We start from the raw sequence: 19,734 nt of genomic DNA on the forward strand, positions 1-19,734 counted from the left end.
ACCTGTCCAAAGGTTTCAGCCATTGGATAGGATATACAGACCCATATGTTATTTTTAATGAAACAAGACCTGCCTACTAACAACTGACAGAATTTCTAACTGCCATAAGTGGAAATTATCCTGTAATAACTCAGTAGAGGTTGCCAGAGTATCTTGGTGTTATACATGTTTGGAAGATATAGTATCTTCCAAATAGTCAACTTTTCTGTAAGCACGAGATGTAAGTCCCTGGCCATTAATACTGGTAACCATCCTTAAACAGATTTCAGAATAAAGCAATAAGATAGACTAAACTCCTTCTTAGGAGTCCCTTCATGTAATTAACCAGACCAACCCTAATAAAACAACCAACCAACCAACCAAACAAAAAACCTACAGACATCTACAGATTAGATATTGGCTTAAATCTCTTTAAGCAATTGACATAGAGAGGTATGTTCACATTGCACCTGGAGGGCTACCTCAAGGGTGAAGAAGGCTGCCTACAGGCATGGTCCTGGGTGTAGCCACAGTTCATCCCGCGGAGTCCATAGGACTCAACATGGGCAGATGCCCCCATGGTGTTATCGTATGGCCAAGAAACATCTGCAGGCAAACATGTCATTAGAAGGCAGGGGGATGCTCATACTTAGTGTGGCCCTTGCACAGACCCCTTCCCTGCACTTCCCCTTTCCCACAGAGAAGGGCTGAAGAGGCTTGAGGCTTAAGGCAAATGCAAGCTTCAGTTGCTCGTGGAATAGAGATAAACTCAATTGCTTGCCACTAATCTCAATTTTTGTATTATACACGAAGCAGATGTTAAAATTAATTGGCTTTCCTGAATCATCCATTGAAACTCTCTAACAATTCTCAAACAATCTAGAGGGACTAGCACTCTGGATTACCAATTAAAAAAAATAATTGCAAACCACTGTAAGCTCTAGAGCAAGTTGGTGCTTGCCTATATTTCACTTTATAACACAGTGAATGATTGTGATGTGTTGGAGAATTTGACTACGTTTAACTTATGATTAATTAATTATAAGAAAATTCTGAATCATTATAACACACAGTGTGTATGAAATTCACTATGCACAGATATTCTATAGCTTAGAAAGACTCAAATAAGCATGTAAGTGCAGGGGTCTGGCTTGCTGCAAAAGCTACAAAGGTACGGTAACTCTTCAGCAGCAATCTTCTGGTTACACAGTTGGTACAGCTAGCTTGTTTCAGCAAAGTCTAACAATAAAGCCAGAGGAGTTTCACTGTAAAAGTATTTCTAGCCTTGAACTGTGATGTTTTGGATTTTTATGAAGTTTTAGAAGCAGCACATTAAAAAAAAAATTGTTATTCTAACAGTCGCTTAATTCAAGGGACTGTTTCATGCATTTTTGTTTTTCCTAACTCATTATTATTATTTTTTAACTGTGCATCTGTTCTCATCACACACATTGTATTGTATGCTAGGAATAGAGGAAATAAAAATGACAATATTATACTGAAGTAAAGAACACCCAATATTAAAAATATTCTACGATTCTGTGATTCTATATACTCAGAGACATGGAAAGAACTGGGGGGGGACCTAACAGCTGCTACAAGTCATGCAGTAATCCCATTTTATGTTACTCACATTTGCATTCTAAGGAAATAAAATCCTCAATCAGCAGACACTTACAATACCTTGAAAAAAAGCCCATACACTGCACCCCTTACCAAGGTTAACATCCCCTGACCAGTAATATCGGTTCTTCAGGCAACTAAAAAGGCTTTGTTAAATAATTCCACTACAAAAAATGTATACTTTAAGTTTTCAAAAACTCTTATGTTATCTATGCTATAATTTTGTTTACAATGTCCACTCAGGTACCTAACAACTGTACTGTAAATACGAACATACAAACATATCCACAACTACGTGTGCATATCTCTCTGATGTCTTCTTTTAAAATATATAAGGGTCTAGCATAGCAAAATGCTTTAAACAGGTAGGATTTAGTCAACACAAAGAAGTTTGCATGTGTATTAACTCCTTTTCTGCCATTGAAAATAGTTAATTTCAGTTATGTTGTAAATCTCTATTTGCCTACTTCTGGATCAGAATATTAGAGCATTTCTTTATACAACAAAACTGGTAGGCATTGATTATCCCAAATCATTATTATTCAGAAACATTTCAGAATTGTTCACATTTCACATATGACTGATCTCAGTTGAATCATGATTATCCTCTTAAATTGAATACAATTTGCTATTACAGTGGAAACAAAATTAATTTTACTATTTAGTCAAATTTGTATTATAAATACTAGAAGAAAGAAAAACGTGCTAATTTTATTTGTACATTACTGAAAGCACTGTATATAACTTTACTTGATTTATGCTGTATCTTTGTCTATTTTCCTCCTCATGAAAAGGTGAATACCAGCACTTCCTTCTGCAAAAACAGTGTTTAATTGTAGTCTTCTCATGGCTTTTTCAAAAAAAACACAAACCCAAACATCCAAAACACAAGTCTAATCAACTGGCCACTACAGGATTCCTTCATAAAACTCAAAGATGCTCATGTGAGATCCAGAAAACAAAAACAAAACAAAACAAAAAAAAAAAAAAAAAAAACCAAAAAAAAAAAAAAAACAAAAAAAACACAACAACATAATTTAAGTAGGCTAAAAAGATTTTCATACGTAAAAATCATTCTCGACCAACAAAAGACTGCAAGAGTAGCAGAGATGTCGTTCATACAAAACCAAATGGACATGCTTCAGCATTTCATCATGAAAAACACCAGAGAGAATGCTGCTGAGATAACATTACATATGGAGAGATGATACTAGCTGCTATAAGTCCCTTCACATGCATTTAACCAGTTTCCAACTATTGTCTACAAGGAAGTAAAAGGTGGCACAGCACACGAACTCATCTGATATTTGTAAGAACTGTCAGCCACAGTGACAGCTTACACTTTGGTGCTGACTGTGAGAACTACCAGATCATTCAGTAGAAATTGAATGTTGAATTGATTTCCAATTTGTAAGGGAGCTTCTCAGTACATTTTTTGTATTAGGAAAACATAACATATAAGAGATTAACATGGTATGAAAAACATCCTGGATCACAGGCTACTCTTTGCCATAAACACTACCTGTGCTCAGTTAACCTGAAAGGCCTGTTGCACTGCATTCTAGGCACGCTCTTTCCAGACAAAACTACCAAAATATGACCCTGGAGGTATTTAGTGAAGCAGCCTGAACATCCTAGCCTAATGCAAGTTAACAGAAAATCAGAAAAGAAAAAAAAAACACATACACACAAAACTAAAGCATCTCAGCTTTGAGAAGTAAATCAAGGCAGTGATATAGCATATGGGCAGGTGTAAATATGAACATATATAAGTGTCATGTAAATTATTGTAGTTTTTAAAAATTAAAACATATTTCATGGAATAGTTTAAATTTCATCTCACCTATAAATGTGTCATACAGTTTGTCAAGTAAACTCATCTACAAGTGTTGCAAAACTTAATGGGAATTTTGCTAATTAATTTAATTAAAACAGCCTCAGATCATCTCTGAAAAACATCACATATAAGTCGGCTAAGATCACATAACCATTCGTAGATATTAAGAAAAAAGTAGAGATAGTGAAGAGTAAGCTTCATATCCCCGTAAATATTTAATTTATTTATCTATCTAACAATGAAACATTTCACTTGTGTGCCTTGCCAAAACGCATCTACCCTAAATGATGGTACCGCATCCAATGAGTTAAAGAGCTTCATTAATCTTTTATAAGGGAAATGCTACAAACGTCTCTAAGAGGAGAAAGGACAGTCTTGCAATAAGGTAATTGCACCCCCCCCCTTTCAATAACTCAGTTTTTTCATTGCCTCTGACACAGAAATTGTATTTGGCAATGCATAAGTATCTTAAGCCAACATTTTCATCGGTGCTGTTTTCAGGTCCTGAATGTGAAGCATATGGTCTGATTTTGTGACACACCGTGTTCAAACAATAATTAACTCATGTCTCTGGAAGGTGTAAATGGTGACCAATTCTAGTAAGGTAGCTGTTTGGTTTATTCATTGTTCTGCTTATTTAGGGAAAGTTGTGTTGTCTTACTACAGCTACTTTGTCCTGGAAGAAAAACAAACAAACAAACAAACAAAAAAACAAAAAACCAAACACGCTCCTGTTTATGCTCTTTGCCTCAGTTCTCCACTTGTCCAGTGAAATAAAGATACTGGCTTTTCTTCTTATTCTGTGTAAGAATCAAACTGCAACCTCTTTCAGCAGGGATGGCATTGCTCTACACATTTTTAATATTCCTAATTATGCCTGAGTGCAATCAGGTTTTAAGCTTAATCTGAGCCTTTGAGAGATACATTGTTTTCATGAGTAAAGAAAATATTTTTCATGCAAAGTACCTGTAAGTATAATAGACTTTACTTAATAGGCAAAATTTGCACAAAACAAAGGCACTAAATATATCCAAATGATTTTGGCTAAACCAAAGTATGTACATTTTTTCTGTATTGTAAACAACGACTCAAAGCTCTTGGACATATTCTGTTTAATACATTAAAACAACTACTGCAGTGTGGTCTGCAGGTTCTCCCATCGAACGCACTGTTCCACCATGCAGGACCCGTACTCCTTCGTGCTCTGTTGCTGCGGAGTCAGCAGAGGGAGCACAACATAACTAAAAAAGCTCTTTCCAAGAACTCCACTGACAAAATCGGTGATGCTCTTAAATAAATAAACAAGCACAAAAGTACATAAAGAGCCTTGTTGGCTGATACCCCCAACTCAATGTTGGACAAAATCACATAGGATTTTTTGCCAAACTCATTGGCTTCAAACTGTGGTGAGAAAAACTAACAGCAAAAAGCCATAAAGACTTGTTTTAAAAATTCCACTATAGGGTTTTGTAATGTTATGTTCTCATTACCAAGAAGTGGAGAGAAATAGGATTTTTTCTTTTTATCCATGGACATTGGTAAAGTTCAGGGCAGAAACTGATTCATTTATGCTAAGAAGTGTGCACTGAACTGCAATACATTTATAGAACTTAAAATAGTTGTTCAAAGCAGTCTTTACCCAAGCACATAGCAAGTTAGAAATGGCTATGATCGAGGAAAATAGAGCCAGGCTTACTTCAGTAACTGACAGAATAATTGTTGTTAAATTCCTGTATTGTAAATTCGATCAGTTTTCTTTGAAAACTCAGTATTATCCTTGGCATTCCTGCCATAGGACTGTGTATTGTAGCAGTAATGAAAACACTTCTGCATGCACCTTGGACACCACTTCTGCTCATACTGCTGTCTCACTTGACCTCCAATTTTTCTTTTAAGCATGAACTTAGCAAAACTATTTACAGGAATGGAAACTAAGATCACTGCAGAACAAAAGAACAAGGCTTATATGAATCTGTTGCAATTAGAGAAAGCTAAACTAAAGCTAGAAGTTACAACAACAAAAATAAAAGCATGCTTCATCCCCACTTCTTCATTTATCTGTAAGAACAAAGAAAATATCTAGTGTCCTCTAGCAAAAGTTGAGTCAAAAACAGCTCCATGATAACAAGCGCCTTAGTGAAGCAATAAGCTCTTAGATGATGTGGTGCACTACTTTTAATTCAGCCCTGACTCCAAGCACAAGACATTTTCTTCTCTCTTCCTCAGATGCAGCCCTCAAGCCATCTAAACATGGCTCAAAAATGCACGCCTGTTAGAAAAGATAATTGACAATACAACAAGGATGCAGCAGAAACAGCATACTTTTGAAAGAACAGGAGAAACATTCTGTGTAAATGCAAGCCCAAAGGTTCTAGACAAAATGGTTTTGTTGCACCCTTGTGCTGAGGAGGAGGGATGTATCACCTCAGTGAGGCAGAGCGCAGCCAACAGGCACACTTCAAGGGTTAATCACTAAACAGGAGGATATGAGCTTATGAAAGTCTCCTTTTACAGTCTGCTGTACTAACCTGCAGAACAAGCACAGGACCAAAACTCTGATAGCAAAGAGCTGGGGCTGAGGGGAATGTTAAAGGTGTGACAAAAACACAGATACTCCCAGAAATGCCTTGAAACACTGCCACCAGATACAGGTTTCTGTCACATCACCCCAGTGCAAACCGTGGATGTGGATGACTTAGCAAACTGGCTCAGAAATCCAAATGCTGCATGGTCCAAGGGCTGCAGAGAACAGCGACACTGAGATCCTCCAAAAAGACAGATGAAAGTTAGTGGTGAGGGGGGTCCATGCATCCACCTCTCACCAAGACTGCACAGTACAACATCAGAAGAGACTCAAGAAATGGTGAAAGTCTGAACACGTAAGAAGTCTCAACACGTAAAAAAAGTCTGAACCCATAAACCAGTAGGAAATGCATTTTATTCCTGTAGCCAAATGATAACTACAAACTATGATCGCTTAAAAGCACAGCCCATAAAATCTATTACAATTTCAGCAGGGAGTAGCTAACAGGAACAGAAAAAAAAACAACAACCAACAAGAAAAGAAAAGAAGAGAAAAGAAAAGAAGAGAAAAGAAAAGAAGAGAAAAGAAAAGAAGAGAAAAGAAGAGAAGAGAAGAGAAGAGAAGAGAAGAGAAGAGAAGAGAAGAGAAGAGAAGAGAAGAGAAGAGAAGAGAAGAGAAAAAAGAAGAGAAAAGAAGAGAAGAGAAGAGAAGAGAAGAGAAGAGAAAAGAAAAGAAAAGAAAAGAAAAGAAAAGAAAAGAAAAGAAAAGAAAAGAAAAGAAAAGAAAAGAAAAGAAAAGAAAAGAAAAGAAAAGAAAAGAAAAGAAAAGAAAAGAAAAGAAAAGCCCATTAAGGGAATAATAGACAAGTTTAATTTAAATATATTTTCTATTCTGTGTTTATAGCATTTACATAAAATCACAAATGGCCTGCGTTCTTGCTCAAAATAGCTGCTTTTATATTCTCAAAGCAACATAAACTATTGTAAATACAAATGCAAATGAGAAACAATCTCAAAAAATGCCACAGGCTACGCAGATACAGTACAAATTCTACAATATTACTTTAATTATTTAATGGAGGTTTTTCATTTCTTTTTTTTATTATTATTTTTTATACCAGATAGATATTGGTGACACTGAATTATTTCAGGATATAAAATAAACTAGCAGTTTACATAGAAATTGAGAATATCGAACAAGGGAAAGTAAATGAATAAGAAATACTGATTTATATCTCTGAAAAGCTGTATAGACAGATAGCTCAGCTTTAAGAGGAAGAGCACTTCAAGATTACAGAGAACATAACTACAAAATTCTGGAAGTGACACAGTGCTGGGCTCCCAGTGGTAAAAGATTAGAATAGAAATGGAAGCGTTCTGCTACTGTCACAAGTCTGGTAGAACACTGAGCTGTAGAGATAATTTCTACTCTGTTAACTCCGATTCAGCATTTGTGAGAACAGACCCTCAATTTGTTCTTAGAAATACTTGAACAGAAAAACTACAGTCTTCTAGTTACAGGCAGCTGCAACCTGTGCTTTGCGAGGTGCCATGTATTGAACTAATATTAGTCTCAATTAAAAACTTGTCTTCCAATGCTTTTAGTTTGAAAATGTCTTAAAAATATCTCACCTTCTCGAAAATATGATTGTTATTTCATTCTGTTGAACAACAACACAAGAAACAGAAGCAAAAAATTGTGAAAAATAAGATATCATCTGGTTGTTGAAAGAAAAATCAGAATAAATGTGTACAGAATTCTAAAGGGTAGAGAACATGTATCAGCATTTATAACGTGCCTAATTGCATTAGGAGGGCTCAAATCTGGGTAATTTTGGTTTTGAATGATTTGATGAAATCAGAAACAAACAACATGCCTTTAACTTGCACTGGCAATATTGTAAAACTATCTCATGACATAAAATGTAGGCGTTACTCTCTATGAATCATTGTAGTTTAAAAAGGATACTGATAGATTGGCAATGAATCACATTCAATTTTGTAATCAAAAAGAGCTGGCTGCTTAAGGGAGACCTTTGCCCCCTTTGGCAAAGCTGACTAACTGAATGTGCCAAGCTACTAAGGAGTAGGCCTTCTCTTCTCATGTAAGTGGCCTCATAAAACTGAAGTAAGTCATTGATTTTAAAATATACAAAAAAGTGCAAGCTTTATCAACTAGAACATTGCCAACACAGATCAATTGATGAGAGCATTAACATTGTCAGAACTGTACTTGGCTCAAAGACTGCACATTTTATAGCTGGCATTTATTTATTATACTGGGCAGACTTGATATTACTCAGAGATCTAGTAAAAGTTTTACTAACTGCAGGAAATTCATATAATTCAAACACTTTATATTTGCGCAGCTTAAACCTACACCAATTTTTTAGTTTTGTTGTTGTTCTTGTTTTGCCACCAAAGCAATCTGAGAGAACAGTCTGCTTCCAAATCTTTGAAACAGAATTCGTGCTAAGATGACTGAAGACCGTACTCCACATATCTTTCTCTTTATCCCAATGATCCACAATAAGATAATGTAACTTTTAATTAATTAATTAAAAAATCAAATGCTCTGTCACAAAATAGATACAAGTGTTATCCTGATTTCTCATATGTTGATTGGAAATACACATTTTTATTAACAGAAGAAAAAAAAAAAGAAAAAGAAAAAGATAAATTAGAAATTAACAAGTTTTAAAAAATAAATCTTTTCATTCCATAGGTTTTCAGCCCAGTTTATAAGTGCATGCTATTAAAATTATTTTAAAAGAAAATTCCAGATTCAGAAGCATCATATACAGACTTATACACAGCCTGATTAGTGACTGTGCTTTTAGATGCCATCAAGCTGGTTTTGAGGGCCGTAGTAATTTTTATAGCTTCAACAGAAATTCAGTCTTCAGGGGTTTAAACACCTGTTTAAAGTTAGGTACTTTTAAAAACTCAGTTCCTGACTAGGGGTGGATTTCTTTAGTTAGGGTGTATTATTAAATTATGTACCATACATATGCATATAAACAAATATATCAATATATGTTGCAATATTGATCCATAAGGAATTAGATTCTTGCAAAATACTGTATTTTCTATGTAAAATTTATCACTAATTGCAGTGACAGCACTGTGCCCAGAGTCAATAAAATTCTCACAGCTACCATGAAACACCAGTTTCAGAGCTTAGCCAGCTGCCGACTGTTAGGAGACAGCATTAGGAGACAGCATTGCCCCAACATACTTTAGTACAGTAGAAATGCTATCTAGTAAATTTATGTTGTGTTCACACGTGATGCATTATATGAAAATTTGCAAATTCCTCTGTGGCTTCATACGCCTTTGCCAGACTAGCAAATATTTAAGCCCTTAGTATGGCAAAATTTACAAGAGGAGTGTAACCGCTGCAACTATTTACAAGAAAGTCTTCTGCTCCAATATTTAGTTGCTTCCATTAGATCATTATAACTGACTTTTAATGTATTTTAATACATGTATCATGGACTTTATTCTTTAAAAATGGTGCTTGGCCAATAATTATTGTAAAATTTCTTGCTAGACCGGTACCTTAACTGATAGATGTACTCCACTATGGGATTCAAACCTGAATACACAGTTTGTATATCTTTTTGAAATGTTAATAACTTCAATAGTAATTGTTGTATGTTATGTCCACGACATCTAGTTAATATATTTTTAAGACATCTTAGAATACTTTATACTAATACCGAATGATTTTTATAACATAAATACTTAATTAATCAAATAAAAATTTCTCAACCCACAGAATAGTAGCAGAGAATTTACTGAGATTTTTTATGGATGCATAAGACTGTTGGTAAGAAGCCTGGGATTTTCTTTTCTCAGACTTCATCAAGTCAATGCTTTTTAACGTTCACAAGACGTCTCTGTTTCCAAGAGATGAGATAATAAGGCATACAACTTTAACAGGGTAAAATATACTCATTAATATCCTAAATTCTGTTCCCTGCCATGGCAGAATACTGAATACTCCCACAGGAAGAGAAGGAGGAGGAACAAATGCAACATGAGTTGAAACTCATTCCTTGAATTAAATCCCACTTTTAAAATTTTTCCTGGCAGTCAGATATGTTGCAAATTATCCATAAAAATGCTTCTCTCATATCAAGAAGAGCTGCTTTCCTCACAAAGCTGTCATTTTCTGAAATACTAAAAACACAAACTGTATTTTAATACGGTAAGACTATTTGTAGGGCTTGTATTTTGATGAAACACAAATATATATTTTTATTTATTATGATTTTAAATATTCTAACCTATTGGATAATCACTAAATCCTAAAAGTTAAAAAGCACCATGTTCAATACTCATTCACTAATGTAAACATGCTTAATGATATTTGTGAATTATATACAACAAATACCCCAGCATGACTGGGAACACACTTTCCTATATATGCACTTTATATATATACATATATATACATGCACATATATATTTACACATACATATATATAAGTTATTTCTTATCTATATCCATGTAAGATAATACTCTGTATAGGTACATATACAGCCACTAAACTCTGTGGTGTTGAGCTAGTTCAAACAATGCGGCAAACTTGGGAAGGTACATAAATAGTAGCAAAGATGACTTAACATGTAGCATTTTTCTCTTCTAGATAGCCCCTAAAACAGTCTACCACAAAAATAAGTTCAATTTTCTGTGAGTCCAGTAATCTATACTCTGTTAGGATTAAAGTGTATTTTCCTTAGCTGCTGAAACTCTTCTATCAGCCATTGCTAACCTTGGAAGAGTACTACTAGTGATACACACAGCACTCCAGAGTTATATATTGCCCAGTGCAGCATTGAAGGATGCTGCTCTTAACTCCATCATTGCTACTACTCTGACAAGATAAACACCAGGCAAAAGAAAACTGGGTACCTCGTTTTGTATATCAGCGTGCTTTGTAACAGCCCTCAGTAGAAGTACTCTACTAACATAATTCAGTAACAGACCTATGTGAACTTTTGTACACCTATCATCTGTTGCACAAATGTATCTCTTTGATCTTTTAAATTAGCAGAAAAATTAACCTTCTCAACTGCACAAACTAAGAAGCATATAACCTGCTCTGCCACTTTTCAGCAATAGAGCAATTCCTTGTCATCTGACTACTGTACTTTTGACCCTCCAAAATATCCCCAACTAAGACATGTTTTTACATGCGATTCAGTAATTACTGTTCTCAATACTGTATGATGCTTATCGCACATGTAGATCAATGTTCTTTGCTTCTTATGTACTCCATCTTTCTACATAATCTTTTTTTTCCGGATAGCTTTAAAACTATTGAGGTGACTTCAGACTGTCTACACAAGGTGTGTAGAATCGGGTCATAAGTAGGGTAAACTTGCTTTTGTAACTGAAATTGCAACACCGTGCAACATTGTGAGAAATATTTAATGAACGCCAGTGAATTAATTATGAACCATGCTCTAAATTTAAGTTACCTTTAACAGTTTCACTTGTGAATCTTCCATTGGGCTATGTGAGAAGAGCATCACAACAATGTTCCCCTTTCTTGTATTTTATAGTCCCTATAAAATACAATGTATTATCACATTGTACCCTGTATCTTATCCCATAAGAAAAACAGGTGGAAACATTCTGAATTAAATTTAGCACTGAAGAATGACTATTATATTAAATATTAATTTTAAAGCCCACCTACTACTAAATAATAGTAATTGGAGAAAAAGAATACCAAACTAGCAACTATGAAAACTCAGTTGGCATTAAATTAGCATCAACTTACTTCCTTTCATATCATTGTATTCCTCACTTTCTACAGAAATTACAGGAATTTGGTTGGAAATTTTCCATTTGGTACACTTCAGAAAGAGCTCTTGGGGCCTGGAACTCAGAACAAAAGTAACTCCAGAACAGAGAAAGAAAACCACGAGAGCCCAGAATCAGTGTGGGGGAACAGATACTACCCAGAAGCCCTAGAACAGACTTGTATTATCTTGAGATCTGAAATGGACAGACTAGATTAAAATCTAAGTTGATAGGGTAACAATTTTCCTAACAAGCTCTAAGTCCTTGAGGTCAGTCTATCCATTGGAAAAATCAAATACTTTTCAATTATATAATTTCTGCTACTACCATCTCGTACTAATAAATACTACTCCCTGTACCACTCAAAAAGAAAATATCACGATACATGCATTCAGATAATGGATCACCAGGGTACATGCTCAGCCGTTATCCATGGTTATTTAAGCCTTCTGTCACTGATCCTTAATTTTCTGAGAAATGGCTCCCTCATCACAAGTTTTTCTGAGAATCTGATGTAAGTCTGAGAGTGGCATAGAATGTGACAGAGATATTTAACTCCATTCCAAATGCACTTTTCAAGGGAGAAAACAAAATAAAAACAAAACAAAAAAAAAAAACACCACACACAAGATACCTTTCTCTTAAGGATATGGAAGTCACATATTAAAAACTGATTGGGTAAGTTCTGTTTGAACCTGAACAAAGAGACGAATGCTCTTCCTGAAACTCTTTAATAAGAAGTAGACAAAATACAGGAGAAAAACACGTGATTTCAGCTTTTCTTTCATTTCGAACCATTAATACACTACAAAAAGAACTTAAATGTAACCTGGATTATGATGCAAAACTGCAGAATCCTGAGTTTGTTACTGATGCATAAACTACCTGTGTTCTCTAACAAGAGCTCTTGCAAAGTTCATATTTTCCAGCGTGCATGAAAACTGAAAAAAAATCTTCAATGTTATTTGCTGTTGGGTTATTCTTCCTTTATGTCATTAATGTCCTAAGAATGTGTTTTGTATGACTTGGAACTACTTCTGTCAACCTTTCTATTTTGAAGTATTGAAATTGCTTTGCTTTTGCAGTGAAGGAACAAACTTTTTTACCTAAGGTCTGCACGATTATTTCACGCAATTCACTTCTTCCTTCACATGAACTGTATGCCACTCCTGCGCTTCCTGGACACATCACCCAACCAGAAAGCAGGGTATATCAACGTTACTGTTTAAACAAACATATATGCCCCGCAATAAACAGCAGTCACTTTGCAGTTCCATTGTGCAAACTGCTACTGGTCTTTGCCTCAACGAGAAGATATCGTTTTAAAAATTACATTTGATGTCATTCTTCAGTTACTGCTATTGGTGATCGCTAAACCAGAGCCTACACAGCAAGTCTCATTCTTGTCACGCTTTGACACACAAAGTTAGCAGAGCTTTGATGTGCATAGTGACTGTATGACTGTGTAATTCATTCTGAAAGGAAGATGGAAACTAGTGGTCCTATTTTTGACAAAGAACTTTTAAGAGTTAACATGATATCATTTTAGGACAACAAACAGAATGTTGAGTATCCACAGCTAAAACCAGTCTATTTTTAAGAAAAATGTATTAACTTACTTTCAGAACAATGGTTTTTCTTTGTTTGGTTGGTTTATTTATTTATTTATTTGGTTGTTTGTTTTTGGCTGTAAAGAATCTACCAATGCTCACGTGAATTATAAAGACATTAATTGCACTTCGTATTTTGCACATAAATATTGTTGAGATCACCAAGTGTCTATTGGCTCCAAGCTACAATATCACAGCATGCCCCAGTGGCCTGTGTTCATGTGGATTTCAGATTCCATGAAGCTCTGTATGAGCCTGAGCCTGAGAATTGCCTGTAGATATCCCAGTTCATATAAGCTTGCTTGTTCTTTTTATAAACATGAACTGCCATTCCAATTCTATCTTTTAAAGCATTTCCCAGTTTCAACTGAGGAGAAAAGCATATAATCAAGTTCTAACTTGGTGGCAGTAGGATTAATAATTATAGGGTTATGCAACATTAACAATAGTGGTACAAGCAGAGTGGCTATGTTAAATTTTAACAGCATTAAAAAAAGAGGGGAAGAAAGAGATTGAGAAAATTTCAGTTCCCTTCTCTGTCACGTGTTTTTGTCATCATCTTGGTTTTTCTATATTTAATATACTAGAAGAATTCCTCTGCAAGTAACCTAAGAGGATGGCTAACAAATGTTCCAGTTTCATGTTATGATAAATAGGTAAATCCAGTGTGTACACCCCAACTCAGGACAAAAATGTTTATTTAATTACTTGTAATGAACTTGCATATTTTTCGAGAATGTTTATTGAGATGGGGTAAGTTAGCATACTGAAGAAAAATCAAATTAATTAAGCTTTCTGGAAGGTGTAATTTTGAATAATTAGATGCAAATATATTTATTTAAATATGCATGCCATTTTCACAAACAAAGCACAAATTATACACTGTAATATTGCCCATATACTAAGGAATACTTGATAACTTGACTGTTATAATTTTAAATCCACTATTCATCTTTAATTTGGGCAGAGTAACAGCAATTAACCTTGCAATCAATTATATTGTCATACTCCATTATTCTGTACAGTAGATTCATTCCTAGGCAAGCAAGTTTCATGTGAGGATCTAAAAGTTATAACTGTGACTTTTTGTAATCCCTCGAGCATATAACAACAAAAAATGATGTTGATCTGGAATATCACAGAATCATAGAATTGTTTGGGTTGGGACCTTATAGAGGTCCTGACTCCCTGCCAGGGGCAGGGACACCTCCCACAACCAGGTTGCTCGCAGTCCCATCCAACCTGGCCTTAATATATACTGAGGATTAGCTACTGTTACTTTCTACTGTTCTGAAATAGATCTATTTTATTTTTTATTGCTAAACAAAAATGAGTAATTTTTAAATTGCTATAGGCTGAATTTGAAGCATGACCACAACACAGATGACTGACCTCTTCAAAGACTTGGTTGTACTTTAAAGGAATCATATTAAAATATAATTGAGATTATAACAAAAAGAAACAAATTCTCAAGGGACATCTAGATTACATCCACTGCAGTGTACTGTAATGTAGAGCTGAATGGCAGGATAAGATGCTTCTTGCATTCACAGTATATGTACAACTCCCAGTGAAACTTCCTGATCTATCTCTAATACAAAAGATTAGAAGGGGTCTTCAATACCAGACTACTTTCCACACCCTATACCTCCCATCCTCTGTGTAACAAGGTGTGTGTGTGTGTGTTTAAAACTTATTCCTATACTCTGCAGGAGTATAGGAGGAAGAGATTACTTTGCAGCTGCTTAAGTGCCTCTTTGCCAACAGTGATATACTTGGTTTAGAGGGATATGACAAGGACGAAAACAAGGACAACTGTAATCTAACTCCATTACACCCACCTAGGCTGGGAGAGTTTGGGAATTTAAATTTGATGTTGATCTTCAGCTTCACTTTCTACTGTGAAGTGAATCATCACAAAATAAGCTAAACACCAAACTTTGAAAAGTAGAAACTGTTTTTCATTGGGTTACAAAAAGACACTGTTCTCTTTATAGCTTTACTTACACGTACCTTTCCTACGTAAAGGATGTGCTAGTAAAACATACATGGCATTCTATCTAAATGTATTAGTTTTACATTGTGTTTTCCCCCACATTTCAAAAATTTCTAAACTCTAGAGCAGTCATTTTCAAATGTAAACTGGTATTGGACTCAGTTCACTATTTGGAACTATGGAATACTTTGTGCAATGCTACAGAACATGTTCAGTCCAATGATTTGAGGTGAAATACTGCAAAAGTCCCATCAAGTTACTGAATGTCCCTTCTTAATGTGGGCTTATGGGGTGGTGGGGGAAGTGTTATTGAATAGGAATATTGCATCTCTTGGTCAATATCTAAGCATAACATTATTCAAATCTCCTTTGCCAATATACATAACATAGTATGCATAGGTAGCCTCTCAAATGATAGTAGGATCTATTGATACTGAGATCAGAGCAATATGTATATTAATCAATAAATAACTTCCTTACAAGATTTACATCTCAGTGAAAGCAGAAAAAGCTGATTAATTAAATTGTGTTTGTCACAAGAAAAGCCCCCAGGTTATCAATGGCAATGTACTATGAATCTCAGAGTTCAATTGTATTTTTATCTTGCTAGTTGTATCTTATTTTACTATTTGTTCTCGGATGTTAAAAACACTCTGTTGGAAGCAGTTCAAAAATACATTGTTGGAAAATTGTTAATGCTCTAGTCATACAATGTCATTTTGAAGCTCCCTGGGAATTTAGATTTGCACAGCTTATTAGGATATGACCTTTCCCTTGATTTTTTATTTTAAGATCAAGTTAACATGAAATTTCCCCAGTGGGAGTTGCTGTGTTTCCTTCACAGATAAGGAAAAGAGCAATGGCAACTCTGTATAGAGAGGACTTTCATACATTTCTACAGTACGGACAACTTTGTGGTCTTGACAAACATCCAATGCATTCCTAGAGGTTGAGAGGAAAGTCATGCGGTACATTAACTAAAAAAAAAAAAAAAAAAAAAAAAAAAAAAAAAAAAAAAGGAACATAACAAAGGTATTTCCCTGAATCTTTCACCCATTTTTTTTTTTTTTTTCCTGCAATGTCATTTGAGATGAAACTTTGAGGAATTTTTAAGTCTTACCGTCTCCCTGTATTCAGAGGATCAGGGTAGCACTGGCTGTGAGATAGTGGTTTGTTTCTGGAACACAGTCAAGTTCCTTTGGGTGAGCAATCACTATCTCTACAGCACTCTTTTTTCTTGGTGATTCTGGTCTTGTCTCACAAATTCATACACTTCAGCATTTCCGTGCTTATTATGTTGGCATAATTTTTTGCTGGGATCCTCATGAAGCTGACCAGAAAGCAGGAGGCTGGAAAATTGTTTCTCAACAGCTTCCTTTGTGGCACAAATGCAGAATGGCTAACAAGAATAACACCTCTGGATTTCCTTGGTAGTCAGTAAGTGATGTTCCTCTAGAGGCTGCCTCAAAACAGCTAAAACAGTCTCTTACTCTGAGTTGTTCTGTAGATGAGCTCTGGCTCTCTCCTTCAGTCTGTGATAGCAGATTACCAACTACCAATAACAAACACTGTTTAAATTATTAAAAATGTTTACTGTATATAAGACATACATTTGACATTTCTTAGCCTATATCACACTGTGTTGATGAAGCCCACAGAGATAATTAGGTAAATAATTATAAATTGAATGACGCTTCCTATACTTGAACATTTTCTACTGGCCAAGACTACAAAAAATAACAGCTTTCAAAAAGCTTTTATCCAGAAGAGGAGAATTTGCTCACTAAGAGTAAAATAGGCAAAGACATGGCTAAAAAGAATATTTCGCTCTTTTGATATTCAGGGTAAAATTTTTACACATTAAGCCTTTTCTAATGCAAATATGTTTGGTCAACTACAGGTATATTAATACAAAATGAAACTGTGAGGAAATAAAGTTTATTTATTATTCTTTATTATTTTTATCCTTTAGCTTTTCATATAAGTCTGCTGACCTAGTACTTGGATAAGCATTGTGCATATGATGTTCTTATAATAATGCCATATTATAACATAATGTAATGTAGTCTAATATAAATTCATCGTGATCATATTTGAATGTGATAGCAATGATAAGGCCACCAAAACCCATAAAGATTCAGATTAGTCCTAACTGTTTTAATCTGTAAGGAAGTTCTTCTTAGAGAAAATGAATTTAGACAAAACTTGAAATACTGTCTGCAACTCATAGCAGTGATGCACATTGTCTGCTGTAATTTCAGCATACGATCAAAGTGCAGTCCTTTAAGTGTTCCTGCAACAGCAGTTAGTTAACAAGGCAATGTCCCCATTAGTTAAATTTGCATTTCAAGAAGCAGCCCTTCCTCTTTCAATGACGGACAAGAGGTATTGGTTTACTACTCTAACAAGCAAGTAGCAGACAGTCTTAAAAACATTTTAGATTATATGCAGACTGTGGGAGTTAATTTGCAATTGATGCAAGGCTAATCTGCCTCTCTTGTGTAAGTACAAAGTCATTATCTACATTACTGGTTAAAGACCTCCATGAAGCGTATGTATCTGACAAAGACAGTAAACAAATCCAAACTGATGAGATTTACTTCATAGAGCTGTAGAGTACGCTGATAAAACTTTTCTGCAAACAAATCCACAGAGTTTTTAGAAAAATGCAAATAATAACAGAAAAAATACAAGCCGAGAAGTGCAAATTTACAGGATGAAATCTGTTGGCTAACCTAACTTCTAATAGAAGAGTGTATCAGCAGGCACCTTTGAAAAGTGATTCAACAGAAATCGCCTATCTTTTTCTATTCTGGTGACACAGAGTCTCAATGCAGATGCCTAGCGTAGGCACCAGAAGTTTATTTACAGAGGGCAGGACTGAACATTTCATGTGAACATATTCAGAGCATGATAAAGAGCTTTGTTTCCCATTAGTAATTTAAAGAATTGTGATTTGGTACTCCCAACACACCTATAATTGAATTCCTCAGTCATAAAATCACTGGTGCCAAACAAGTTCAGTTATCTTTTATCAAGCCTCTTTTTTCTTGTCATTTGTTAACATATTTATTATGGAACTTTTCTTGTTTTTATAGATACATTTGCTTTAGTTATAAATTAACCCTGAAATTTACTCTACCAGAGGCCACAATCTGCAGCTTTTTTGTTCTCTTGAAAAAGCTTCAGGCTTTATGAATTTATTATTTGGAACTATTTTGTATAACAATTGGTGGTTCAAATACAGAGGAAAAGAAATTTCAAAAGACTGAAAAAGTAATTAAGAATAAACTGAAAACATTTATCTGTTTTTCTATGCCTTCTTCTCCAGAAGTCATGATTAATTTACCAAAAGGGAACATATCTGACCATGGGATTTCTGGTGCTTCCAGTTCCCTGTGGTAATGCTAAGATACAGTCTCTCATTGTGAAAGGTCTTTCTAAGAAGTTCCATATTTCAGTCGCTTCAGAAGATGGCAAGCAGATCCTAAAAGTACTCAGAATTTAGATTCAATTGCAATTTGAACCATATTACGAAAGCATTAATAGGTATTTAACTGTGATTTAAATAATGACTTTTAAAATACTAATTTCTCATTGATAAATGCAATCCCAAAGAAAGAAGACTGATAACACTTGCTGTTCCCTAATGTGTGCCTTTATTGTTCCTTCTCTATTCACTCCCAATAGCTTTTGGAAACACTGGCTTATTTCAGTCAGAATGACTCCAGGGTAGAGGGGTTTTATCAAAACATGCCTAAATTGTTGTTAGCGTCACCACTTAAAGATCAACAGTTTGAGCTCACCCTGTAATAAGGAGCAGAAAATCCAAGTGAAAATCCATAAAAAAAAAACCATATCCACAGGAAGTTAGTTTCATTGATTCTACTGTTCATAGAACAAATTGTATAAGAATTTGAAGGAATAATACTTTTTTAACAGTCAGGATAATGCACATAGTATTTCCTTTATTTTCCTTCTGTGCTACTCTTGCCTTCATTACAAATCACTTGAAGAATTTGATTTGACATAAACACACCAGATATCCTCTTTTTTTTTTTTTTTTTTTTTTTTTTAATTATTTTAGTGCATTTTAATTTTTAATTGATACACTTTGGAAAATCTTTGTGAGAGCAGCAGTTTGAAAAAATATGCCTTCAAGATTCAGAAAACAGGAAATGATCTTTGGGAACTTTGCATTTCTGGATTACTCTTCCTGATCCAGTTTAGACTGGCTGTGGTCATGCTGCTGCGTACACTGCATGTAACAGGATAGTGACTTAATCCAGTTTGTGGTGGGTTAAAAACAGCACTGGCTTGTTTTTAAAAGTTACTTTCAAAATTACTC

At 34.8% G+C, this 19,734-nt stretch overlaps 1 protein-coding gene across 1 annotated transcript in view; it reads right to left on the reverse strand.

The window, feature by feature from the left end:
• The window catches only part of PPARG (peroxisome proliferator activated receptor gamma), a 37,686-nt gene extending 26,225 nt beyond the window's left edge, over positions 1-11,461 (reverse strand). Inside the window, exon 1 of the mRNA XM_032194125.1 lies at positions 11,453-11,461. The gene's annotated coding sequence lies outside the window, so the exon portion shown is untranslated. The remainder of the gene's footprint in view (positions 1-11,452) is intronic.
• Between the last annotated feature and the right edge of the window lie 8,273 nt (positions 11,462-19,734).

This window comes from Aythya fuligula, chromosome 10 (assembly GCF_009819795.1).
Source record: "Aythya fuligula isolate bAytFul2 chromosome 10, bAytFul2.pri, whole genome shotgun sequence".
Lineage (NCBI taxonomy): Eukaryota > Metazoa > Chordata > Aves > Anseriformes > Anatidae > Aythya > Aythya fuligula.